Source organism: Paramormyrops kingsleyae, chromosome 13 (genome assembly GCF_048594095.1).
Source record: "Paramormyrops kingsleyae isolate MSU_618 chromosome 13, PKINGS_0.4, whole genome shotgun sequence".
In the NCBI taxonomy this organism is placed as follows: domain Eukaryota; kingdom Metazoa; phylum Chordata; class Actinopteri; order Osteoglossiformes; family Mormyridae; genus Paramormyrops; species Paramormyrops kingsleyae.
The window spans coordinates 22,239,098-22,263,027 of NC_132809.1; the positions used below are offsets into that span (position 1 = coordinate 22,239,098).

The 23,930-nt window shown below is 43.7% G+C and overlaps 1 protein-coding gene and 1 long non-coding RNA gene across 6 annotated transcripts in view; one reads left to right on the forward strand and one right to left on the reverse strand.

Annotated features, from left to right (window-relative positions):
* Positions 1 to 2,468: 2,468 nt before the first annotated feature.
* Positions 2,469 to 8,654, reverse strand: LOC111845743 (uncharacterized). Of its 4 annotated transcripts, none has more exons than XR_002838709.2 (4): positions 7,251 to 7,285; positions 4,822 to 4,890; positions 4,384 to 4,558; positions 2,469 to 2,932 (listed from the first exon to the last, which is right to left on the reverse strand). It is a non-coding gene; the product is annotated as an uncharacterized lncRNA (long non-coding RNA). The 4 variants fall into 4 exon arrangements; XR_002838708.2 differs by lacking the exon at positions 7,251 to 7,285 and adding an exon at positions 6,126 to 7,225; XR_002838711.2 differs by lacking the exons at positions 4,822 to 4,890; positions 7,251 to 7,285 and adding an exon at positions 8,571 to 8,654.
* The window catches only part of LOC111845742 (synaptic vesicle glycoprotein 2B-like), a 42,218-nt gene continuing 22,257 nt past the window's right edge, over positions 3,970 to 23,930 (forward strand). The window contains exon 1 of one of the 2 annotated variants that reach the window (XM_023815373.2): positions 3,970 to 4,049. The gene's annotated coding sequence lies outside the window, so the exon portion shown is untranslated. Of the gene's footprint in view, positions 4,050 to 16,304; positions 16,547 to 23,930 lie in introns of those variants that run through there. The other variant, XM_023815372.2, reaches the window with a different exon arrangement.

The window sequence follows — 23,930 nt, forward strand, 5'->3', positions numbered from 1 at the left end:
ATTATACCATATGATAAAAAAGCCACACACACCCTTACATTACACACATAAGTACTGTAGGTAAATACAAACAAATATGCCTTGGGCCAGTTGAGGTGGTTCGGGCATCTATCTAGGATGCCTCCTGGAAGCCACCCTGGGGAGGTGCTTCCGGCATGTCCCACTGGGAGGAGGCCCCGGGACAGACCCAGGACATGCTGGAGAGATTATATCTCTTGGCTAGCCAGGAAATTCCTTAATATTCCCCTGGTGGAGCTGGAGGAGGTGGCTGGTGAGAGGGAGGTCTGGGCATCCCTGTTTAGACTGCTGCCCCCACGACCCGACCCCAGATAAGCAGCAGAAAATGGATGGATGGATGGACATCAAAATGATCTATGTATAAGTTACATTCGCAGCACAACTGACAAAATACATAGCAGTGTACAATTTTGACTGTTAAACCTGAATCCTATTATATCGGGGTCTGTTAAATGAAGGAGTTACTGTATTTTAAACAGAGGTGGACATTTCAGATCCAGAAAGTAAAAATCCAAACCAGGATTTTGTTTCAACCAACCAGTTGAGTACTCTGTGACTGTGGCTCTTTATGCTCAACTGGTTGGTTGAAACAAAATCCTGGTTTGGATTTTTACTTCCTGGACCTGAAATGTCCGCCTCTGATTTTAAAATACACATATCTCAGAAAACCCAAACTACTTTCATAAAAATGTAATTTCGGTTTAATTAAAAGGTTTTCAGAGAGCTTTACATGTGAATGAGCAGACTGGTAAAAATTAAACACATACATACATTTATTAAATTCTTTGTAGGTTTAGGATATAATCTCTGGACGCTCAAGGTAACCACTTTGGTGACTTAAATTCATCGCCTAATATTGCTATAAATTTAGTAGTACTTTAACACAGGTTTCTCTTTTGTTGAATGGTGTACACATTTTTTGGTCCCCTTTGTGTGTGTGTGAGTGCATGTATATATACACACACACACACACATATATATATATATATATATATATATATATATATATATATATATATATTTGCTTTCTTTTTTATGATTTAAGATAATATATAAAAACAATCCCCTTTCCATTCCTCACCCTGAACACCACCACCACTCTCCATTATTTATATACCACCAAGGTTAGCTGCCTGTTTAACATAATACACACTGAAGAGAGCAATGCATATCAAAGACAAAAAAAGTTAAAATAATACATGACTTTGTAAAAAAAAAAAATGGCTGATTAGGCTACTGATTCTATAAAGGGTAGTAGTATTTGTATGAGGATGCTGGATTCAAAATGACTGATGAGAAAAGCATTCTGGGAGTTTCAGATTCATTTGCAAATGGACGTAGGACTTTGCCAAGAGCTGCAGGTCACAATAAGCGCAGCTCAAAGCAGAGACATTATAGACTTTATAATCAGATTGCATTTAAAATAAGCTTTGAAATGATAAATAAATGTATAAACATACAGCAAAAATAAAGCACCTGGATACATGTTTTATTTACTCTGATTTAATTGCACATTCAGTTAAGATAATATTCTAATCTCATGCTGCAAATTATATAAATTTAATTTTAATGGTTTGGCTTCTTATAGTCAAATTTTTATGTCACCCACAAAATGCAATAGTATTTAACCACCATGGGGCGACACGGAGCTCTTAAGCATAATGTCACTTTATCCTAAAGCAGCTTGTCAGCAAATGGGAAATACTGTGCAAAAGTCTTAGGCTGCCAAGACAACAATGTTGGTGTAAAACTATGATATTATGTCTGTTAAAGTGTCAGCTTAGCGTTTTCTCCTAAAGTCACCCCAGTAGTTGCAGTAAAAATCTAATATACCCGTGTATTTGCTGACTCAACCGCAAGCAGACCTAGCTTGGCTAATCAATACCTCATCAAATTACTTAACTAATTAAGTTAATTAATGAAATAAGCTGGTTATGAGATTTAACTGATACACAGAATGGCTGGGGTGCCCTTCTGGTTTGGGAACTGAAGCGGTGTGTATCTAGCTGTCCAACATGAACTTCTTGCTATTTATTATTGTGAGTATATACTTACTGCCCAGATAAATAGCTTTAAACATTTTCTGTGATGTCCTAAGACTATTGGACAGTGCTGAATATATCGCGGTCACAGCAATCCTAATGAAATTAAAGGTTACTGGAAACTGACTGATGGATAAATTGCACTGCTACAGAGGAAGGTCTCTGCCCAACAGATGCAATTATTAGGGCAGTTAAGGATGTTACTGCTCCTGATTTTGTCAGCAGCTTTTTTATGATGTACTACACGATTAAAGTGGAGGTCTTTTCATAAGAACAATAATATATAACTGAAAAAACCTACTGTAACCACTACAGACAATAAATCAACAGTTCCACTTATCGTCTCCCGGTTCAATTTAAAAAGCGCAGATATAACATGATCTTACGATCTAAATAAATTTTAAGCAATTTAAACAATTTAATATTTTTTAATTTAACCATGATTTTTCCAGGCAAGTCACTAAGAACAAAATTCTTATTAAGTTAAAAAAAAAACCTTTTAAGGACAAGGGCTCAAAGACATAAACACAAACATTGCAACACATTAATAATACAATAATACAAATACAAATAAAGTAAAAACATGCAATATTTTCATCAGCAATTATTCAGAACTCTCCTTAAGCAACATTCCCAGTCAATGACTGTGGACTATAGTAGGACTGAGACCTATTCTCTCTCACCAAACCCCCACCGCCTCAGACCGCCTTCTTCAAGAGCCAGTCTGCGTTATATGCTCAAGTCCTCTAGATGGCGCTCTCCCTGCACTGTGCAAAAATAAACTCCATCCCAGTACTTCACAGAGTGCTTAGGTGTTGCCAAAGGCACTGCTACAGATCTGCATTGCACTCTTCCAAGATGACGACAGGCATCTGAAGCATAGAACAACAGAATATAAACTGCAGCCAAAAATCATGATTTATAATGAATTTTCACTTGTACCGGTGGTTACTTAGACATATGACCACAGATTATTACAGAAGGAAAGTCTCTGTACCAACAATGACTAAAATGCTCATTTCAGTGCCTGGCAAAGATCAATGCTGACCATCCCCCCACAAATGACTGGATGAAGACTAACACCCAAGGTACCCTAAGGTGAGGACCAGGCTTGGTCACGTGACTGAAAGGCAGCTACAGAGAGAGCATTTCAGTCAATACAGAACAAACAGCTCAGACCAGGCCAGATTAACGCACTGTTACTATTGGTGCATAACTGCATGAGCTCCTCAAAATGGCATTTCAGCAACATGCTACAGACACACGGTACATTGTCGTCGGTAATGTTTGTGGCCCCTACAGATAGCGTGACCACTGGCAGGACTCTACAGGCAAAACGCACGACAAAGGTTGTTGATTTGGGGGGTGTATGTTAATTCAAACATATGGTATAGAAGCTGGTATATCTATTGCACGGCTGTTCTCAGCTTCTGTAGTGTGTGTGTGCATGTGATTTGTGTGTTTTTTGTGGGAGACAATAATGCACGTTGCTGACAGGAAGGCGCGTAGCGGGGAGGGAAAAGGAGAACAAGAAAAAGGAGGACACCCAACAGCAGTTTGGATGCAGGGCTGGAAAAGCGGCCTGGGGGGAATCCGGGCAAGTGGCCCCCTGCCTCGAGCGCTGTGATTGGGTTAGCTCCTCCCCCTGGGATGTGTCCATCCTGTCGGTTGCTCCGTCCGGGCCCCTAGTGCTGTGGGCAACCATGGGGGAGGCCCTGGGCAGAGCCAGCCCAAACACACGCAGTAGCTGCTGACCCCCAGCCAGCCGGTGCCCCCCCCCCCACCCAGCCCAGCCCAGCCCAGCCCAGCCAACACATACAGACTCAGCACTACTTCAGAGTGAGGGACGCCTTCTGATGCTTATTAGGATGCAGCACTCGCCCAGACTGCATCAAGAAACCCCCCCACTGCCCCCCTCTCCCTGCACCAACCTGACCACCGAGGATCCCCCAGCACTGGGACTCGGAGGAACCACCACAGCTGACGGAGGTAAAACGATCTCTTTTCTCATACTGACGAGGTTGATCGGGACTGGGGAGGGGTGGTCTTTCAGGACAGTCTCAGTGGTTGATCCGTTTAGCAGAATCAACAGGGTTTTTTGTGTGTGGCTTTTGGAGTGTAAAATGAAACAATGAAATTCCCACAAACGACACAAATGTGACGTGGGCCCGTGATTTACTGTACCAGGAAAACCTACAGTGCAGTGCAGAGGAACTGTGTGTCTGCCTCGAGCATACCTGCATTTACACGCAAGACTTTTATGTCCTATTTCTATAATTTATTGCTATATGTTCTAAAACATTAACCATAATTTTTTACTTACAGAAGATATTTTTTCTTCAGTGCTTAGTCTAGGAAGGTAGCAACAGGGCTGGGCAGTGCACCTGTAGCCTGAACACAGCTGGTTCAAGCGGCATCTCATCAGGATTCATGCATTTGTGCCTTTGATCGAAATTCACCATCGATGCAGGATGTACAATCTCTTCATCTTGGAGCGCCTAGACAGAGAGAGTGCAGGGATAATTAGATCATGTGACTTCTGATGTAGTCGTTCAAGCTGTCATTTGGCGCCATTAGTTTTTAATGAATTAATCCTAAACTTAGTATCTTGCTGAATAATTTCATCATGGATATTTCAGCTCAACTGGCATCTCTTCCAGGCCCTGTGTAGGCCCCCATAACCCTGACCAGAAAAAGTGTTTAAATGGATGGATGGATGGATATGAGGAATGAACGGAACTGACTTAGCAGGCACAATCACCTCACACCTTCATCCTGATGCTGTGTGTGCAGTTTACATCTCCTCCCTCTGTTGCTCTGGTCCTATCTCCTGCAGTCCAATGACAAGCCGTTGGGTGAAATATTATCTCTAAGTTGCAGGTAGAGTGTATGTGTGTGTGTGTGTCTTTGTGGCTCATGTATATATTACCAAATGTCCCCACAATGTGATAAGATTCTGTTATTTTAATGTTGTGGGGACCATTTTTTTTTAGTTCCCACAAGGGCAAACTACATTTTATAAAAATCTGTGCAATCAAAAAAAGTCTTGTATTCGGTTTTGTTACTTAAGGTTCCGGTTAGGGCTGGGTAGGAGTCATTGCTGGGGTTAGGGTTATGCCCATAGAGATGAATGGATGGTCACCACAAACATATGAATGTGTGTGTGTGTGTGTGTGTGTGTGGGTGAGTGTGCACCACACATCCAAGTAGAGTATTCCTGACTTGTATCCTAAGCTACTTGGACTATGCTACAGGTGACCCTGACCAGGGGCCTGTACTACAAAGCTGGGTTACTGGCTTATCGGGGTAACTTGTTGGATTTAAGGTCATCTGGGCAAATTGTAAGTGAACGAATATGAAGTCCATTTAAACTGTGGTACCTTAAATCTGACAAGTTACCCCGATAAGCCAGTAACCCCAATTCGTATTACAGGCCACAGGAGTAGCACTTGGAAGGTGGATGGCTATTGGTTAATATCTCCTTTCCTTTTTTTCTTCTGTGTTTTGCCTTGATCTGACCTGAAGTCCTGATTCTTGTTGTGAACACGATTCTCTTTTAACTTGCTTCGTTTGCATTTAGTACAGTCAGGATTTTAATGTTTTGTGCCACATGAATTGTACTATGCAAAAGTCCCAGAAGACTAATAAAGCCCTTAAAACAAAAACTAAGAAGCATATCTGCCCCTCAGCTGTAAAAACCTCACAAGTTCAGTTAACTCAGAAGTTGGATTTGGCAGCATCTTACTGAGATAGAATGTGATTGGAACCTCCTGTATTAGACAACTTCCTCCATCACTGCCTTCATCTCATCCTCCATCCCCTCCGCCATTGCCTTGATCTCGTCCTCCACTGCTTTTCCACCACTTACACCTCCACTGCCTTTGTCAAGCATCATCTCCTCCACTGTCTTTTCCACCTAAAATATCCTTCCGAAATGGCCTGGATCCCAGTGTCCATCTCTGTTATTGCCTTTTCTGTCTCATCTATGTCCTCCAGCACTACCTCGATCTCAGCCTCCAACTCCTTCATCTTTGCCGTGTTATCTTAATTCCTATCCTCCTTTACCTCCACTGGTGCTTTATTCAGTTGTTTCCTTCTCCATCAGTCTCATGTGTCCATCCTTCTCTTCTTCCACCGCAGTGTGGTTCTCATCTCTCTCCCTCTTTTCTTTTTGGTTTTCATACTTTTTTTCTTTCATTTCTTTCTTATGTTTTCTCCTTTGCTCTCCTGCCTTTCTTTTGCTTCCTCTGTCTCTTTTGCCACCACTGATCACTTTACATTTGAATGTGTCTCATTCAATGTCTGATTTGTTCTGAAGTGGAATAGTGCGTATACCCCATTCCATACCGTCCGCAACTTTTCAATGGAGCCAATGCCGATAATTTACAGGTGTAAAGTTAAGTTACAGTGATCATTATAGTGATCACGGTTATAATGATCAACCACCTATATGTATCAAAAAACTTGGGACAGAATCATTTTTGCAGAAATACTGTTTAAATAATTCGTAGTAGTAGTCAAGTAGTCTGCTTACAGTGTCTATTTAAGCATGACAACATATGGAAAAATTAAAACTATGTTTTTTAACTTTACTTTGATGGCCCTACTTTGCCTTGCTGTAGTCCGTCTGCTTCTGTGTAGCTACCTGAGGATAATGCTGCGTGCATTAAACATGACGGAAAAAAGTGACAAATATGGATCGACTCATCGAAGCTTATGATAAACTGCTATAAACGAGCCACGGAGATGCAGCAGCGAAACTACAATAAGCTATTTTTCATGTGCAGTACTGTACTGTGTTATAACATATTTGAATTACACACAGTTCAGTAATTTAATTTGTACCGTTATAGCGGACTCTCATATAACGGAATTTCGCTCATAACAGACAAACAATTTGGTCCCCAGGGCCGCTTTTAGCTGTAGTTTTGTTTGGCTATAACGGACATGCAGGCTCCGCCTACAAGGCGTGTGGCGTGCCGGTGATATCCAGCGCAGATACGTAGTCGGGATTATTAATAGTCACGCATCTGGTCAGCTAAAGTTGGATTACTACATGTACAATATAATAATCTATACCACACGTGTGTCTGCTGGGACTAGACTGCTGGTGACCCTGACAAGGATTACTTTTTAGAAGGTAGATGGCTGTTCGTTATTAGTTTTAGCTGTATTTTGCCTTGACCTGACCTGAAAGCCCGTTCCCTGTCCTGAACCTGATCGTCTGTTAACCTGCTTCTTTTACAATTAGTAGTCGGGCGTTTAATGTTTTGTGTCACTTGAATGGGTCGTATTAAGTTGACGTCATTGTCCAAAGTACGCATAACTGAAAACGAGGCGGCGGCCATTTTACCGGGGTGCGAGTGATAATAGCAGGAAGAAAACCCCGAATCTAAGTTTCTTCTATATACCTTCGGATCGTACAAATCAAGGTAGACACCGAAGAGCTGCCGGAAAGGTTAAAGAAAACTTGCCTAAGATCCATCGATCGAAAGAACTTGAACGACGATACTGACAAGAAGTGGCACGTTCTGTGTTGTGAGAATGGGCAGTATTTCAGTTAAATGCATTAAAAATGCGTATTCATTTCCTTTTGAGCATTTTGTAATTTGTATTTCGCTGGACGGAAAAAATCAGATGTAGGTTAATTTGTAACAAAATAGAGATTGTATTATGTGTATTTAAAATACTTAATAAAATGCCATTTTAAGAACGTGCATCGCTAGGCTTACAGACTTAAATACAGCCTATCGCCATGCTTCGCATTATTCCAAGGAAAGAAGCTGCTCTGGTGATCGGCGCAAATTGCCTATTAGTATATGCAGTAAAATAGGCATATATTGCTGACTGAATGTCAGTATAGAACGATTAGCAAACAGCAATACTGTGCTCTAGAACTTAACTCGTTAGCCTCCTAAGGCTATAGTGGTATTCTAAATTAATTTCAACAGACATGCTCAGGCAGTGGCATCCTGTGGTTTGTACATATATGGAAACCTTCATTAGCAATAAATCAGGCTAGCTAGTTTTGTTCCTAAGGACAAAGTTAATTTATATCATCTAAACGTGGGAGTTTTTATAGCCACTGAGCTTGAGTAAAAGGGATAACCCACTGGTGAACTTGACGTTGCACATCATCTGCGTCGCAGTCGCTGGTCCCGTCTGTATTTTTGAGTGTATATCTAAATAACAGTTTCTTTGAGTTTACGTTCGGTACCCTACTGTAAGACAAAGCTGGGAATTCACGCATTATGATCATTTAAGAAAGCGTTACGGCGCCTCATTGAGTCATTGCGCCTGCATTTACACTTTATGGTTAATTGTGTAAACGTGGCAATTACTTCCTTCAAATGATACGAAGAAATGCCTCAGTCCCATTTGCCTTTACAAAATACAGCTTTTCATAGTCCTGAGCACTCGCTATACATTTAGTTTATATGAAACTTTCTTTAACATTGAAAAGAAATACAGAACTTTATGCATCTGTGCGGCGGACGTCTCTGCCATTACCTGGTAAAATGGCCGCTACGCAGAAATCGTGACGCAATACGCACGTAACTTAATACAAGTCATTGTAGTATGCAAAAGTCCCAGAAAGCTAATCAAGCCCTTAAGATGAGAAGCAGGAAGCCTGTCTGCCCTCGATCTTTAAAAACCTCATGATTTCACTTACCTCAGACTCTGGATTTGGCGTTGTCTTACTGAGACAGAACCTCCTTTATTAGACATTTGAGAAATTAATGACATCAACTTGTGAATATATTCAAATAAAACACCATTCTCTCAATTTTTATGTTGGTTTATTCATAAGTTAAAGGATTTTAAATGTAATATTTATTATTACATATTATTACATTTTATTATTATTATTACATATTATTTAATGTCATTTTATTTAGCCTTCTCCACCACTGCTTTCATCTCATCTTCCATCACCTCCACCATGGCCTTGATCTTCTTCTCCACTGTCCACCACTGCCACCACTGCCTTGATGTCACACATTATCTCCTCCACTCTCTTTTTCCACCACTGCCTTGATGTCACGCATCACCTCCTCCACTGCCTTTCTCCACCACTGCCACCACTGCCTTGATGTCACGCATCATCTCCTCCACTGCCTTATTCCACCACTGCCACCACTGCCTTGATGTCACGCATCATCTCCTCCACTGTCTTTTTCCACCACTGCCACCACTGCCTTGATGTCACACATTATCTCCTCCACTCTCTTTTTCCACCACTGCCTTGATGTCACGCATCACCTCCTCCACTGCCTTTCTCCACCACTGCCACCACTGCCTTGATGTCACGCATCATCTCCTCCACTGCCTTATTCCACCACTGCCACCACTGCCTTGATGTCACGCATCATCTCCTCCACTGTCTTTTTCCACCACTGCCACCACTGCCTTGATGTCACACATCATCTCCTCCGCTGTCTTTTTCCTCCACTGCCTTGATGTCACGCATCACCTCCTCCACTGCCTTATTCCACCACTGCCACCACTGCCTTGATGTCACGCATCATCTCCTCCGCTGTCTTTTTCCACCACTGCCTTGATGTCACGCATCACCTCCTCCACTGCCTTATTCCACCACTGCCACCACTGCCTTGATGTCACGCATCATCTCCTCCACTGTCTTTTTCCACCACTGCCACCACTGCCTTGATGTCACACATCATCTCCTCCGCTGTCTTTTTCCTCCACTGCCTTGATGTCACGCATCACCTCCTCCACTGCCTTATTCCACCACTGCCACCACTGCCTTGATGTCACGCATCATCTCCTCCACTGTCTCTTTCACTTACAAGGTCCTCCAAAATTGCCTGGATCAGAGCCTCTGTCTCTTTTATTGACTTTTCCATCTCCTCAATGTCATCCAGCACTGCCTCGATCTCAGCTTCCAGCCGCATCACCTTTGCCTTTTTCTCCTCACAACTGTCCTCCTCCACCTCTACTGGTGCTTTGTTCGGCTCTGTCTCCTTCTCCACCAGTCTCAAATGTCCATCCACCTCCTCCTCCACCACAGCTTGGGTCTCATTTCTCTCTCTCGTTTGACATGTTTCTTTTTCATATTTTCTTCCTTTCTTTTTTTTCAGAAAGGCAAACTTCTTTGCCCAGAATTTCATTTTTTTCTTTTCTCCTTTGCCCTCTTGGCTTTCCGATGCCTCCCCAGCCTCCTCTGCCACCACTGACGGCCAAAAGCAGTTTAATGAGGACCACTTCATGTTTCAGTGTTTCTCAGTCGATGTTAATTTTTTTCTGAATTTGAATAATGCATACCTTCGGAATGTTGACATCACAGTTGTCACGGTAACATAGTAAACATTCTACTTCGAAAAAAAACTCTGCTCTCACTTCTTCTGTGGTGCCACTAGTTGTTAGAAATCATTGGTTTACACAGTAACAGCACATATTGCATAGCAAACAGTGTCACTTGCAGAAAATTTCTGTTGTGGCCATCAGTGAACAGATGTATTTGTCTCTTCTATGGTTCTGCTTAAAAAATTATATATATATATATATATAATTTTTTTTACATAGGGTGGCAACTAGGGGTGTAACAATGCATCGATTTCTATCGATTCAACTGCAAACGATCCGATACATCGACGTGACCGCGTAAATGCAAGCGTTTTTTTTTCTTCTCGCTGGTCCCGGTATTGTTTCATGATCCACTCCGATGTATACATGGTCTACACCAGGGGTTCCCAATACGTCAATCGCGATCTACTGGTCGTATGGCCTAAAAAAAATAGATGGGAGACGCGTTGAACCGCGCCAGCTGCTGCAAAACTTCTGCAAGCGACCGAGTCGCCTAGTTAGCCTCCAATTTATTTCTATTAAACCTAAGAAAGGGTATAAAAATGAAAGGGGGAGCTGGACCAAGTAAGAAGCCAAAAACCTACAGTACCACTTCCATACGGAATGGGAGGAGGACTGTTTTTCACAATGTCAAATTCGAAGTGCGTTTGCCTCATCTCTCAGTCTCCCATTGCTATTCCGAAGAAGGGAAATGAGGAGCGGCATTTTCGGACTGTTAATAAAAACTACGACATTAACCTTCCCTCCGAAAAGCGAGCTGAGAAAGAGAAAGGTGAAGGAACTAAAATTCCAGTTCAATTCAAAAGTACTTTATTTATCCCAAAGGGATTGCTAAATAATAATAGCAATATTAAAGAATACTCAATATTTTTACACATAAATATATGTTTTGCATTTTTATACGTAGATCATTCTGATTGGTCATTTATAAGTAGCTCGAAAGCTAGCGTACTGTACCTTCAGAGCGTGTTTACTACGGTAGGTGACACGTACAGGACGCTCAGAGCACACAATCTCCTGAACATGTTGACCGTTTAATTTTTCTTTAAAAAAAAAAAAAACCTCTCAAAGAAGATTACTGACCTACTTGTTTCACCGCAGAAGTCAGTCATGTTAATCTTCCTCATTCTACATGTCGGTCCATGCAATGTTTTTTTATTTTTACTTTATTGTACTTTATTTTGCTTTGTTTTATGGGACATACTTGACTACACTGGATTTTGATTTCAGTTCCCAATAAAATATGTTAAAATGCTAATAATATTTGCCTTTTTAATCCATTGAAATGTAAAGGATTGTGTGAAATTTCTTCATTTCGACTACTAACCCCAGAATCGAGCTGAATCGAATCGTGTCGCATCGTGGGAATTTCTGAGGCATCAAAAAAAATCGAACCGTTGGCTTAAGGAATTGATATTGTATCGTATTGCGAGGAAAGCTGTGATTTACACCACTAGTGGCAACAGCGGTGTTCACCTCTTGGCAACCTTAGATCCGCCCCTGATAGCAAGGCCCTGCAAATATGGCATTGAAGGCCTGGACATGTAAAGCAGGGATGGGCTAAGGAATAGGGATTTTAATTAGCAATGGTAGTGGATGTTGGTTTAACCAAAAAGGCAAGGAGGAACCAAACTGGGAGCCAGCCAGTGGGTAATGGGTTATGCGTGTCTGAGTACCATGCTGTGAACATTTGGTTGAATTGTTATACTTAAATGCAAATGTCAAATACAAAAGTTAAAATACATTTTGTTTATTTGCCTTTTCTACTGTCTTCTAGTGTCTTAGGAAACTGGTAGGTTTTCGTTTGCTTGTTAATTTGTTTTTTATAAAAGCATATAATAATCAAAAAATTAAATGCTGAAATCATACCAGCTGTGGTCCAGCTGCCCTATATGTACAAAGACTAGGGTAACCTGACTTCAATCATGATAATACCCACAATGCCTTGCTTTATGGAACTCCAGTCATGTGCAGCTCAGAAGCCAATTAATCAATAATCAGTGTAGGAGATAACCTGCACACATCCAATTTGTATTTACTGCACCCAACTAATATCAGTACAAAATAATTGAACAGATCAGCACAAAATGAAAGAGGTGAAATATCCTCCCTGTCAGAGGAATATGTTGCGTGCCAAATGCACAACGTCCAAGAAGGGACTCACGTCAATGCAGTTTACGTAATTGGGGTAAAATTAAATGTCTGGAAAGAGCTGCATCATCCTCTCCTGTCCTCTCACTGGTTCTGAGCGAATCAGCATCTGTACCAATATGAAGCCCCCCCAAGCTGCACAATGGGGAGCGGCAACACCGTGCGGATTAAACAGCTCTAAAACAGCTCAGATATGAACAAACAGCAAACACTTGTCAGGGAAGTTATTTTGGAGCGCAGTGGCATGAAACATAATGGTGTCTATGTGAGTGGTGCTCTTCTGATGCGAGATGAGGCTCGTAATGAGGGCAGAGGATTCTGCGAAGGATGAAGCGGTTTATGGCACAGATTTGGGTGGGATTGCTAAAGTGGGAGGGCTCTACCCAGACTGTGGGATTTTGGATCAGTCACTTGCATCAGGGCACAGGTAGTCTTGTACTGGGAGCTGATTGGTGGATAATGGGACTAGAGGTGGAGCTCTCGCAATCTCTCATGAGTGATTTGCTAAGGACAGTGAGCTCCCCTCACACTCACTGCGGGGGGTTATCTTCATTCCCCAAATCGCGGTGAGGATTACCGTCGCACGTACCTTTCTCTCTAACAGTTGGGAGATGGGTGTAAAGTTAATCCATCACCCCCCCAGGAACATTTTCTAATGGAACAGGAGGTGATGCCCCACAGCACAACATTACACACTGCTGTAAAGCATGTGACACGCCTGCCATCCAATCACCATTCATGGCACCAGCTTCAGAGTTATCTGTTCTATGCTAAAAGTCACAGGCAGGATCCTGCACAGAAGCACATGTGATGGTCAATCAGTGGTTTCAGCTTTTCATGCAGGGGGGCGGCTTTACGGGATAAGGTTTCTGTGAGCCTCATCAGGCAGCCTGTTGTCCCTGTAATCCGAGTCTCTACAGAGTGGTTCTGTTGGAGAACCCGTAAGACCCAGAGATAATACTGCATCAAGGCCTCTCCTCTGTTGGTTTTGACGATGTGAGGCAGCCTCTGGTCTGATTGGAACCACAAGAAACATTGTGCTTTCATAGGCAGTGGGAATATCCCAGTACCTCCTCACCATGAAGGAAAGGGCTGTGACATCACAATTTATGCACAGGCAGGTGAAGGATAGACGGACATAATCGACACACAAAATTCACCTGATTCACTCACAGGAGTAGTAAGGAGGACGTGACCTCGGCAGTGGGGGGGCCACACCCCACACATTCTTTCTCGGTCTGCTGTCAGTCTACTGCGTGGTTCTGAGAGCCATGTGATTAATCACCATGCGGTTTCCAGCTCATTAGCTAAAGGCTCCAGCAGTCATCCTGGGAGCAGGATCTCCCCAAAGTGGAGGGCAACTCAGATCTGCATAATGGTGTCACGGTGGGGGGGGGGGGCAGAAGTGTGGAGCTGGACACACAGCAATGACAGGTGGCAATGACCTATCAAATCGCATGTCCGGTGAAGGGAGGAGATCAAGCTGTGACAGTCTGGGGACAGTCTGGCCGGTGAGGCTCTGCACACCTGGGAATAGAGGGACCAAGAACATTCCCTCCAAGGTCGTTAGAAATACCACGGACATTTGATATCGAGATGGACGGGTGTCCAGGTACAAGCAGGTGGATCAGACACAAGTCTACGGCTTTGTTGTGCATCTGAAGCTTGCATGTTCCTGCATTCTGACACAGGGGTTTCCTCGAGGTCCACCTGTTTCCTCCTGCAGCCAGACGGTTATGTGAACTAGTGCCTCTTTGGTGTGCTTTATGGGATGGGGTTCAGGCTCAGGGTTCAGGGCTGGTACCCTGATGTTCTGGCTAAAATCGCCCACCGTGGCTTTTTAAATCTGGCTTCCTAATCATCCCCTATATCTAACTGGTGAATCCTCTCCTGTCCCTTCACCACCTTAGCTACAGTGTGGTGAGCGTACTGGCACAGAATGGCTGCCGTCGCATCATCCAGGTGGGGGCCACTCAGTGGGGGTGGCTGAAGTGGCTCCCTGTATTTTCTGTGAAGCGCTTTGGGTGTTTTGAAAAGTGTTGCATACATGTAATATATTCATTCATTCAATGTGACTCTGTACTGGAAACAAAAAAAGGTTGGGCAATAAACAGACGTACCTCAGTGAGGTCTGAGGTGAACAACTGTTGATGAAAGATACCAGAGGTTTTGCATTGTGGCTGGATGAAGGGTAGGAGAGAGCAGAGGTGAAGGAAGAAAGGAAAGAGGGACAGTTATTTGTTCTATATTTAGGCGTGGGCCCTGATTGGGCGGAGCTAATCCTCTTTGCATTAGAATGATCTGAGCATGAGATTAGGGAGTTTTACCTCTGTGCAGGAGATCATCTGCTTCCCATAATGACGTCCTGCAGTGGCACAGACCAACATGGGCTGGCAGAGGGGTTAAAGCAAAGGTGGAACAGCACCTCCTCACAAAGGCCAGTCTTAAAGATGACAGGGTGTCCCTTAAGAAAAACAAACAGCACTCAGAAGCTGATCTCTGAATATACTGGTCCATGAATTCTAAATACCAACTAAAGTCATTATAAGCAAAAATAGAAGAAAGATTTCTTGCTTAGGAAGACGGTTGCACTTCTCATGGCCATGCCAGGCCTTTCCTCTTTCTGTGCAGTACCTGTATCTCCTGCAGGTGGCGTTGGTGCAGGAGTCCTGAATAACACAAATTACTTCCTGGTTCCTGGTATTCCTTCAATTCCGGCTGAGGACGACTGTCTTCGTATCCGACACTCTTTTGGAATTATGGATATATACGCATACACACATGTAAATATATATATATATATATACATACACATACAGTGTGTATATAATATACACACACACACGTATATATATATATATATATATATATATATATATGTAGAGAGAGAGAGAGAAAAAATTCACAATTATACTGACTATGTAAACTCCATTGTTAAGTTTTACATGCTGGAAAGGTAAAGTTGGAACAAAGGTGTTCCTGCAGGAAACAGTCAGAGTAGTGTTTAGAAGGGATTAAGGGCTGGATGCTGAGCGTGCTCCTGCTCATTGGCGTCTTTCTGAATGATTAGCACAGAGCAGCCATCTGTCACAGGACCCGTGAACACAGGGCATCATGTTCGCGGGCCTGTTTGCTTCAGACTGTCTCCGGCCAATGAGCCTTATCCGAGCGCCATTCGGCATCATCATTCTAAAAAGCATTATAAAAGCACTATTAAACACAACTGTCATAGACATAAAGGCACATGAAGTGCAGCTGGTGCATCAGAGCAAAGGGGGGGACACAATAGATGCTTTGGAAAGGGCTGTTTGCTCTGAACCTGGGCATCCCTGGGGGGGGGCAGTGACACCTTTTATTCGCAGCAAAATGACAACAGCATCTCTGTCAGAGAGCAGGTGCTGACAAACACCCCCTCCACCATCCCCGGCCCCCAGCTCAACAGACTATTGCTAAAAAAGAATCAGACGAGACGCAAAGTGTGAGTTTTGTGAGGCATTTAGATCTTGTAATTCCCAGCCATCCCGTGGAATATGGGATGACAGAGGACTGGGTGACACTTTGTGCAGAAGCTCCACCATATCGCTTACTCTTCACTTTAAAGATGAACACATCTGTCAGTCAAAGCCCCCCCCCCCCCCCCCCCACTTATCTACTGCACTCATCCCCTGTGAGCCTCCCCCTCTCATTTTCACTCACACACACTCTCTTGTCAACACCCTCCTCCCCGGGTTGTGCTCCTAAGCCAGGGTGGACGCTACCATTTCCTCTGGCAGTCGGGAGCGCGGGGAGCTCTGGTGGGGAGGAGCAGGAGCAGGAAGGATCGCGAGGCCACCTCCTCATCTCCTGTCTCACGACTCCAAGTGGCTGCTAGCTGACTTGTAGGACTTCCTTTCCACACCTCCCTCTCTCTCTTTCTCTCTCTCGCTCTCTCTCTTTAGAGTTCCTACATCCCTTTATTCCATTTCCAAAGAGAAGAAATATTTTTGTGCCAAGGGGATGCAGTTCTGGTAAGAGTCTCTAACTGGATTTGTTTGCTTTTATAATATTCACAACTGGTTTAATTTTGGATGGGATTACAGGCTGTGTTCTGCTGAGTGAATTTTTAATTCAGGATGTGTGATTTTAACTAACCATTATGTTTCACTATAGCATTTGAATTTCTTTAGACATAAGAAAGGAAACGTGACATAAAAGTATTTTTCGTGTATCTCGGTGATGTCTGGCTGAAATGCAGCACTGCGATTGGGTGCGTTTGTGGATCATATAGCAGAATCATTACCCTACTGGAGATTGATTTGTTTCTTAAAACTACCACGGCATAATGGTCACAGTATGAATAGATTATTACAGGAATATGTAACCCAGGGAAACCAACAAAGAAATAATTTGCTCTATAAGCAAAAATCATGCCGATTAATCAGATTTTTGTATGAACCAATCCAAAATTTGGAACAAACTTTTGAGAACAGTTCAGGAGGGAAGGTTACGAGTTTCATAGCTGATAACGGGCAGAGGGACTGAGATCATGGGACGGTTCCGTAATCCCTTCTGGGGTCAATCTGCAAATTCCCAGATCTCACAATGGCTGCAGGTGAAATGAGTCTTCATCCTGCATCTTGGACTCACTCAGCTCTTGTGGGCTTTCACTCTATCCCTGCGGTGAAAAAAAAAGCCCATCGTGCATTATTTATACATCGCCGACGCCTCGCCCAGGGCACAAGGGAGGGGTGCGCCTGCCTGCTGGCTATCTGTGAGCTTCACCCCCACAAGGGCCGCATCGAGCGACGATAGCGAGGTGTAAATGGCACACCGCTTGAAGTCCTGCCCCCGCTTCCACCCCACTGGGTCCCAAGCTACGGGGCCAGCTGGGAAGGCTGGGACTCGCTTCCTCTCCAGCTTCTTAAGATCATAGAGAAGACGGGGGGGCTGTGGTATCATGGCAGCCGTGGTCTCCAGCTGCGGACAAACTTTCAGTTCCCCACAGATCACACATGAAAGGCCAAACTGACCATAGCGTGAGTGTCCCTGAACTAAAACCCACGGCCTTTATGTGCCTCTGATAAATGGCATATTTTAGAAAATGACGACGCAATAATTATCAAAAATGAGATATTCTCTATGCAAGGTCAAACTGAGAGAGAATCCTACAGTTTCTAATGGGTTATCTGAGTTCTACTGGAAAATCTCAAAGGTGCGATATAAGTGTCGTACTATAAGAAAAACTGACTCTTTAAACTTTACGTTCTCCTAAGATACACGTTCCCTTCTTGCACAACCTCAGGCAATCAGTCTGTCTCTGCTGACATCACAGGGGTTCTAATGCTCTTGCCCTGATCTTGTGGCACAACAAAAAACGGCACCATAGCATGAGTATTGAACAAACAATGGCTATATGCTATATAATAAGTATGGATTTGTAATTTATCTGTACCTAAGTCTAAACTGCAAGTGATACTATTGTGTTTACATCTGAAGGTCAAGCATTTAGAGAAACGTTCATTATTCAGCCAGCTGGATATTTACTTCACTCCATATCCATATTAGGATCCATATTACAAGCAATCTGTGCATTTATTTTTACTCTTTTGCTATTACGCAATTCTTCCAAAGTGTCTGATAGCCAACAGACAAGGGCAGAATGGTGTTTATAAAACGGGTATGAAACTGACAGTGACAGTTCACAGCAATACCTTAGTTAAACAACCAAGGTTTGCAGACTCTTGTGAACCTGAAACTCTTCCGATCAGATGATTTCCTTATTAAAGTGTCATCATAGCACATTGTGGTCATCATCACAGCTCATGCTAATTGCCCATCTATTGTCATAACCGCTAATCCAGCGCAAGGTCAGGCTGAATCTGCAGTCTGTTCCAGGAAGCAGCGAATATACCCTGAATTCTACCGTACAAAGCTATTTAATTTCATTTCAATGAAACTTGTACCGTAATAAACAATCATTATGTTTCTGTCAGCTCAGACCAGAGGTGGATAGTTCAGGTCCAGGAAATAATGATCCAGACCAAGATTTTGTTTCAACCAACCAGTTGAGTACTCTGTGTCTGTGACTCTTTATGTTCAACTGGTTGGTTGAAACAAAATCTTGGTCTGGATTTGTAGTTTCTGGACCTGAACTATTGACCTCTGGTTGCATCAGGCTCATAGGAATTGGTCTTTCTGTGCTTTTGCATAGTAAATGTAAAATATTTTTAAAATATTCCTGCACTCTTCTTTTATCATTCTGTCAAAGCCGCTTGAGCTCCTACCCCTCGGAGCATCTCAAGGCGTTAAACATCCACGCGCCTCCACAAAGCTACCAGGGCCACGAACTCAGAACATGCTGCAAAGTGATTATGTCATAGATGCTTGTGGTTTACAGTATATTTGTGTAGGCACACTCCTCCCTTGTTGTGACTTTTAGGGTCGGCAACTGTGGTCCATGCTGGTGGGTGTTGAGGGTGGAGGAACAGTGGAGGGGGATGCAGGTACAGCCTTAAAAGGACATTACAATTTGATGTGGTGCCCTGAGAGCCGTAGATGCTTATTCAGTCCCACGCCTTGTTGACAATCCTGAATACCAGTCACCTAGGTGTACATTCAGTCTTATTCTCTAAATCGTGTCCTACTAAAGAACTATTTCCACAGCCAGAAACTTCAGCTGTGTTACATCACACATCGCTGCCAAACATCAGCTAATATGTCATTGATGAACCTTAAATTCTCAATGTATCAGTCAATGTCCATTCAGCCATTTTCCGCACCCTGAAACAAGATCATAGATCCTTCCTTCCTTCCTTCCTCCCTCCCTCATTCACTCATTCATTCATTTTCCAAACCCACTTATCCTATTCAGAGTCACGGTACTCCGGAGTCTACTACATAAACAATGGGTGGGAATAACCCAGGAAGGGGGTACAAACCCATCACAGGGCCTCAATATACTTTAAAATTTAAATTTGTTATTTAGAGCAAGATGAAAATTTCAGACTAAGAGCAGTAACACAAGTATAAATGCTAATAAATATGGGTTAGAATAGTGTCTCCAGTAGACCTTCTTGTGAACTGTTCATTCTTCCGTCTTTCAACTGCTTATCCTAGTCAGGATTAGAGGGGCACCTGGAGTTTATTCCAGGTAGCACAGGGTACCTGGCAGGGTGACACCCTGGATGGGGGGGGGCACAAGGCAGGCAAACACATACACATACAAGCTCATACCATGGACAGGTCCAGTTAGCTGCCTTACACACATAGAGAACATGCGAACTCCACAAACACGCGCACACACACACACACACACACGCGAACAGGTGATGCGGGAAGGTGGAGGCATGCAAGACATTATGGTATCGGGAGTTCTGCAATTTCTCGTTACGGAATGTAAATTCCATGTTCATGCTGTGAATTCGGATAAATGACCCACATTAGTCTTACTGACGTGCCCGTTAACCACATACCGCACAGGAAGCAGGACACACGCAGATCGGGTAACGCGGTTCAGTACAGCTCTGTAACAGACTGCATTTTACTCCTAATACTAAACCAGTTAAATTTCCATGGGTACTGACTAACGGGAAATGGACCGCTGTTTAATTAGTTTACTGTCTTAGTGTTTTTTCCGAGCTATAAATCTCTTTTACTACTCAGAACGGGAGAAGGCTGCTGCTTTAATATATAAACATTCTTTCTGTGTACTGCATGAAACTTCTGGCTAATACATAACCGTTTACAGTAGTTCAAATTCCCATATTCGGTGTTAATATCCAACATAATAAAAAGACTGTCAGTCCAATGTGCATTAATTATAGTTATAGCTGGCGTTGTCATAATTGCCTTTTCAGCTGCCCTTCAATTACTGTAACGTTTGCATCGCTTTACGTTTGTGAAAAATTCACCTTGCCTGCGTACGTTAGTGAGGGACCCCTGCCTGCACACCATCTCCTCTCCTAAGGAAAAGCATACTTATATCCCTTGTTTACTTTGAAAACTGCAGTGATGCATAAATTTGGAGCGTATGAAATAAGCCCTGATACATCCACACCCTCCATCTGTCGAAGGGTATTTATTGTATAGTAACTGAATGCCAAGATCAGACTGATAATGTATTTTTTATATTAGATTTTCTTTGCACTTTATTCTTAATAGCTGCCGAGATCATTTCTGAAAAGAACAATGAGGAGTATTTGATAAAGGAACAACAGCGATAGATCAGCAAAGATTATTATAGTAAAATAACATCGGGCTGCTTGTTCAGAATGAAGGCATGACGTTTCTCTACTGCTTTTTAAATTTGATGAACTATAACAAATTTCCTGTCAGATTCGGTTATCTTTTAAGCAGGTCTTCGGCTCAATTAACAGTTATAAGCAAGAGGGCATCTCGTCCTTCATCGGTGCCAATGTCTTGTATAATATATAGCATATTATTATCACAGTCAGGTCCAAAAATAAGAAATACCTTGCACATATTTATTTTGGCGAATCATTGAAAAGTGAGAAATGTCCTGACTTTGTTTTTGGCACTAATTAAGAGTTAAATGTGATGTTACAGGAGAGTGTGATATGAACCCAAGCAAGCAGATATAATGTGTGACCTCAGCTGTTTTACAGCATTCACTGAATTCTTAATTATTAAATACTGGGGATGCTTTTAATGTGAGCATGAGAACAGAGTACGTCAGACGGCCCAAAGCACACTGGAAAATGCGCAGTGCTAGATTAACACTTGTTGACATGATGCGTCCAACCCCAGCTGACACAGGGTGTGGGAATCAGGGGTATAGCTAGAAAATTTGGGTCATCCCCCAGTCACTTAGGACCACCCACCAGGGTTGCCACTTTCAATCTGAAGAAATATAAATCCCCCCCTATAGATTAAATCTGCCAGGGTATCCATGCCACTCTGACATGCCTGGTGAAAGAATTTACAGCACAGCCAGCTGGATAATTCAGAAAGGTGCCATGCTCTGCCAGTTAAGGGCTCCTCCTTTAGCGGCAGCGGAAACGCACTCAGAGTGGGCCAATCCTATGTCTGGTGGCTAATCTTCCACGGCCCCTTCAGTTGTCCTACGGCGTGTAAAATCGCTTATACGGGTACCCAGTGAACACCTTCCTCGGAAATTCCATAGACATTATGAGCAATCAGCTTAGAGTCCATCACTAATTACAGACTGAAACACATTCATAAATATGGTATTCACTCATTGTGAACAGGTGAATTGCTGTGACCTGTATTTTTATCTTACGGCATGAGCAAGAGCTACGGAGACCTTTCCTCCAGAGCCCTTTTTTTCTTTGCATGCATTTAAAATATAAAACTTGTCATGCAGCTCTGGGAAATTAATCTGAATAGTCCACTATACCTAAGTAGCATAGAAGATGTTTTGCTCCGTTGTCATATTGCATCAAGCCTTGTAGTTTAGCTAATCAGCAAACCTGAATTGCCCAGTGTGTGTGTGTGTGTGTAGCCTGTGAGGGACTGACAGGCTTCTGAGATAGACCCCAGGCCCCGTTCCACAGCCCTGAACAGGATAAGCGGCTGGGAAGTGATGCAGAGATGGGTATATGTGTTCTCCTGAAACAATAATCTAAAGCACAGCCAGTTGTCAAAATGAAATTTCTGCAGCCTTAAGCAGGATTACACGGAATGGGCGATTTGGCACCGTGGCCTCCCTCCCCGACAAGCAGCAATTCCCCGGTGAGCGCACATCCTGTGGTGTGGGGGGCAGAGTCGCTGAGGAGGGGCCTGAAGATGGCCGTGAAGAGAACTGTTTAAGCCCAGAAGCCCATGATGAACAATGCAGGGGGGTATCGGTGGAGCTCGGGGCGGGGGGGTTTCACAGTCTTTAATCTCAGTCTTGGAGGATTACAGGCCATATAATGTGGGCACCTTCCCTTTGCATGCTGTGTGTGTGTGTGGGGGGGGGGAACCAAATGTTCCCACAATGTGATAAAAAAAAAACCTGTTGTTTTAATATTGTAGGAACAATTTTTGTTCCTCAGAAGGGACAGCTCAATTTTACAAAAATCTGTGAATGCACTCAAGAAGTGTTTTATTCTTTTACTTATATTCTTTTTAAAGCCAGTTTTGGAGAGCAGAATTAATGCCACTGTCTCTAAACAGAATACATTTGGTACGAAATGCATGAGTTATTAGCAGCCATCACTTGCTGTGATCTTCACGAGCTTTGACAGGCGAGCTCACGCCGGTTTATTAAATGGTGAATGTTACGCATTGCGAAACACCTACACTGCGGCCTAAACACAAGTCAGCCTCCCTCTGTTCAGAGTGGCTATGCAGTGCCCATTCTCTCTTTGCTTAGACATGTGGGTGGGTCAAGTTAGCAGGAGGGTTGTGGGTCAAGCCTGACGGGAAGACTGCTGGCCAGCTGACCCCTCTCTGTCAGCTCTAGGGGGCAGCAGGGCATGTAGTAACAGTGAGCGGTGTGTATGCAGGTCAGAGGGGCATGTAGTAACAGTGAGCGGTGTGTATGCAGGTCAGCGGGGCATGTAGTAACAGTGAGCGGTGTGTATGCAGGTCAGCGGGGCATGTAGTAACAGTGAGCGGTGTGTATGCAGGTCAGCGGGGCATGTAGTAACAGTGAGCGATGTGTATGCAGGTCAGCGGGGCATGTAGTAACAGTGAGCGGTGTGTATGCAGGTCAGCGGGGCATGTAGTAACAGTGAGCGGTGTGTATGCAGGTCAGCGGGGCATGTAGTAACAGTGAGCGGTGTGTATGCAGGTCAGCGGGGCATGTAGTAACAGTGAGCGGTGTGTATGCAGGTCAGCGGGGCATGTAGTAACAGTGAGCGGTGTGTATGCGGGGGTCAGCGGGGCATGTAGTAACAGTGAGTGGTGTGTATGCGGGGGTCAGCGGGGCATGTAGTAACAGTGAGCGGTGTGTATGCAGGTCAGCGGGGCATGTAGTAACAGTGAGCGGTGTGTATGCAGGTCAGCGGGGCATGTAGTAACAGTGAGCGGTGTGTATGCAGGTCAGCGGGGCATGTAGTAACAGTGAGCGGTGTGTATGCAGGTCAGCGGGGCATGTAGTAACAGTGAGCGGTGTGTATGCAGGTCAGCGGGGCATGTAGTAACAGTGAGCGGTGTGTATGCAGGTCAGCGGGGCATGTAGTAACAGTGAGCGGTGTGTATGCAGGTCAGAGGGGCATGTAGTAACAGTGAGCGGTGTGTATGCAGGTCAGAGGGGCATGTAGTAACAGTGAGCGGTGTGTATGCTGGTCAGCGGGGCATGTAGTAACAGTGAGCGGTGTGTATGCGGGGGTCAGCGGGGCATGTAGTAACAGTGAGCGGTGTGTATGCAGGTCAGCGGGGCATGTAGTAACAGTGAGCGGTGTGTATGCAGGTCAGCGGGGCATGTAGTAACAGTGAGCGGTGTGT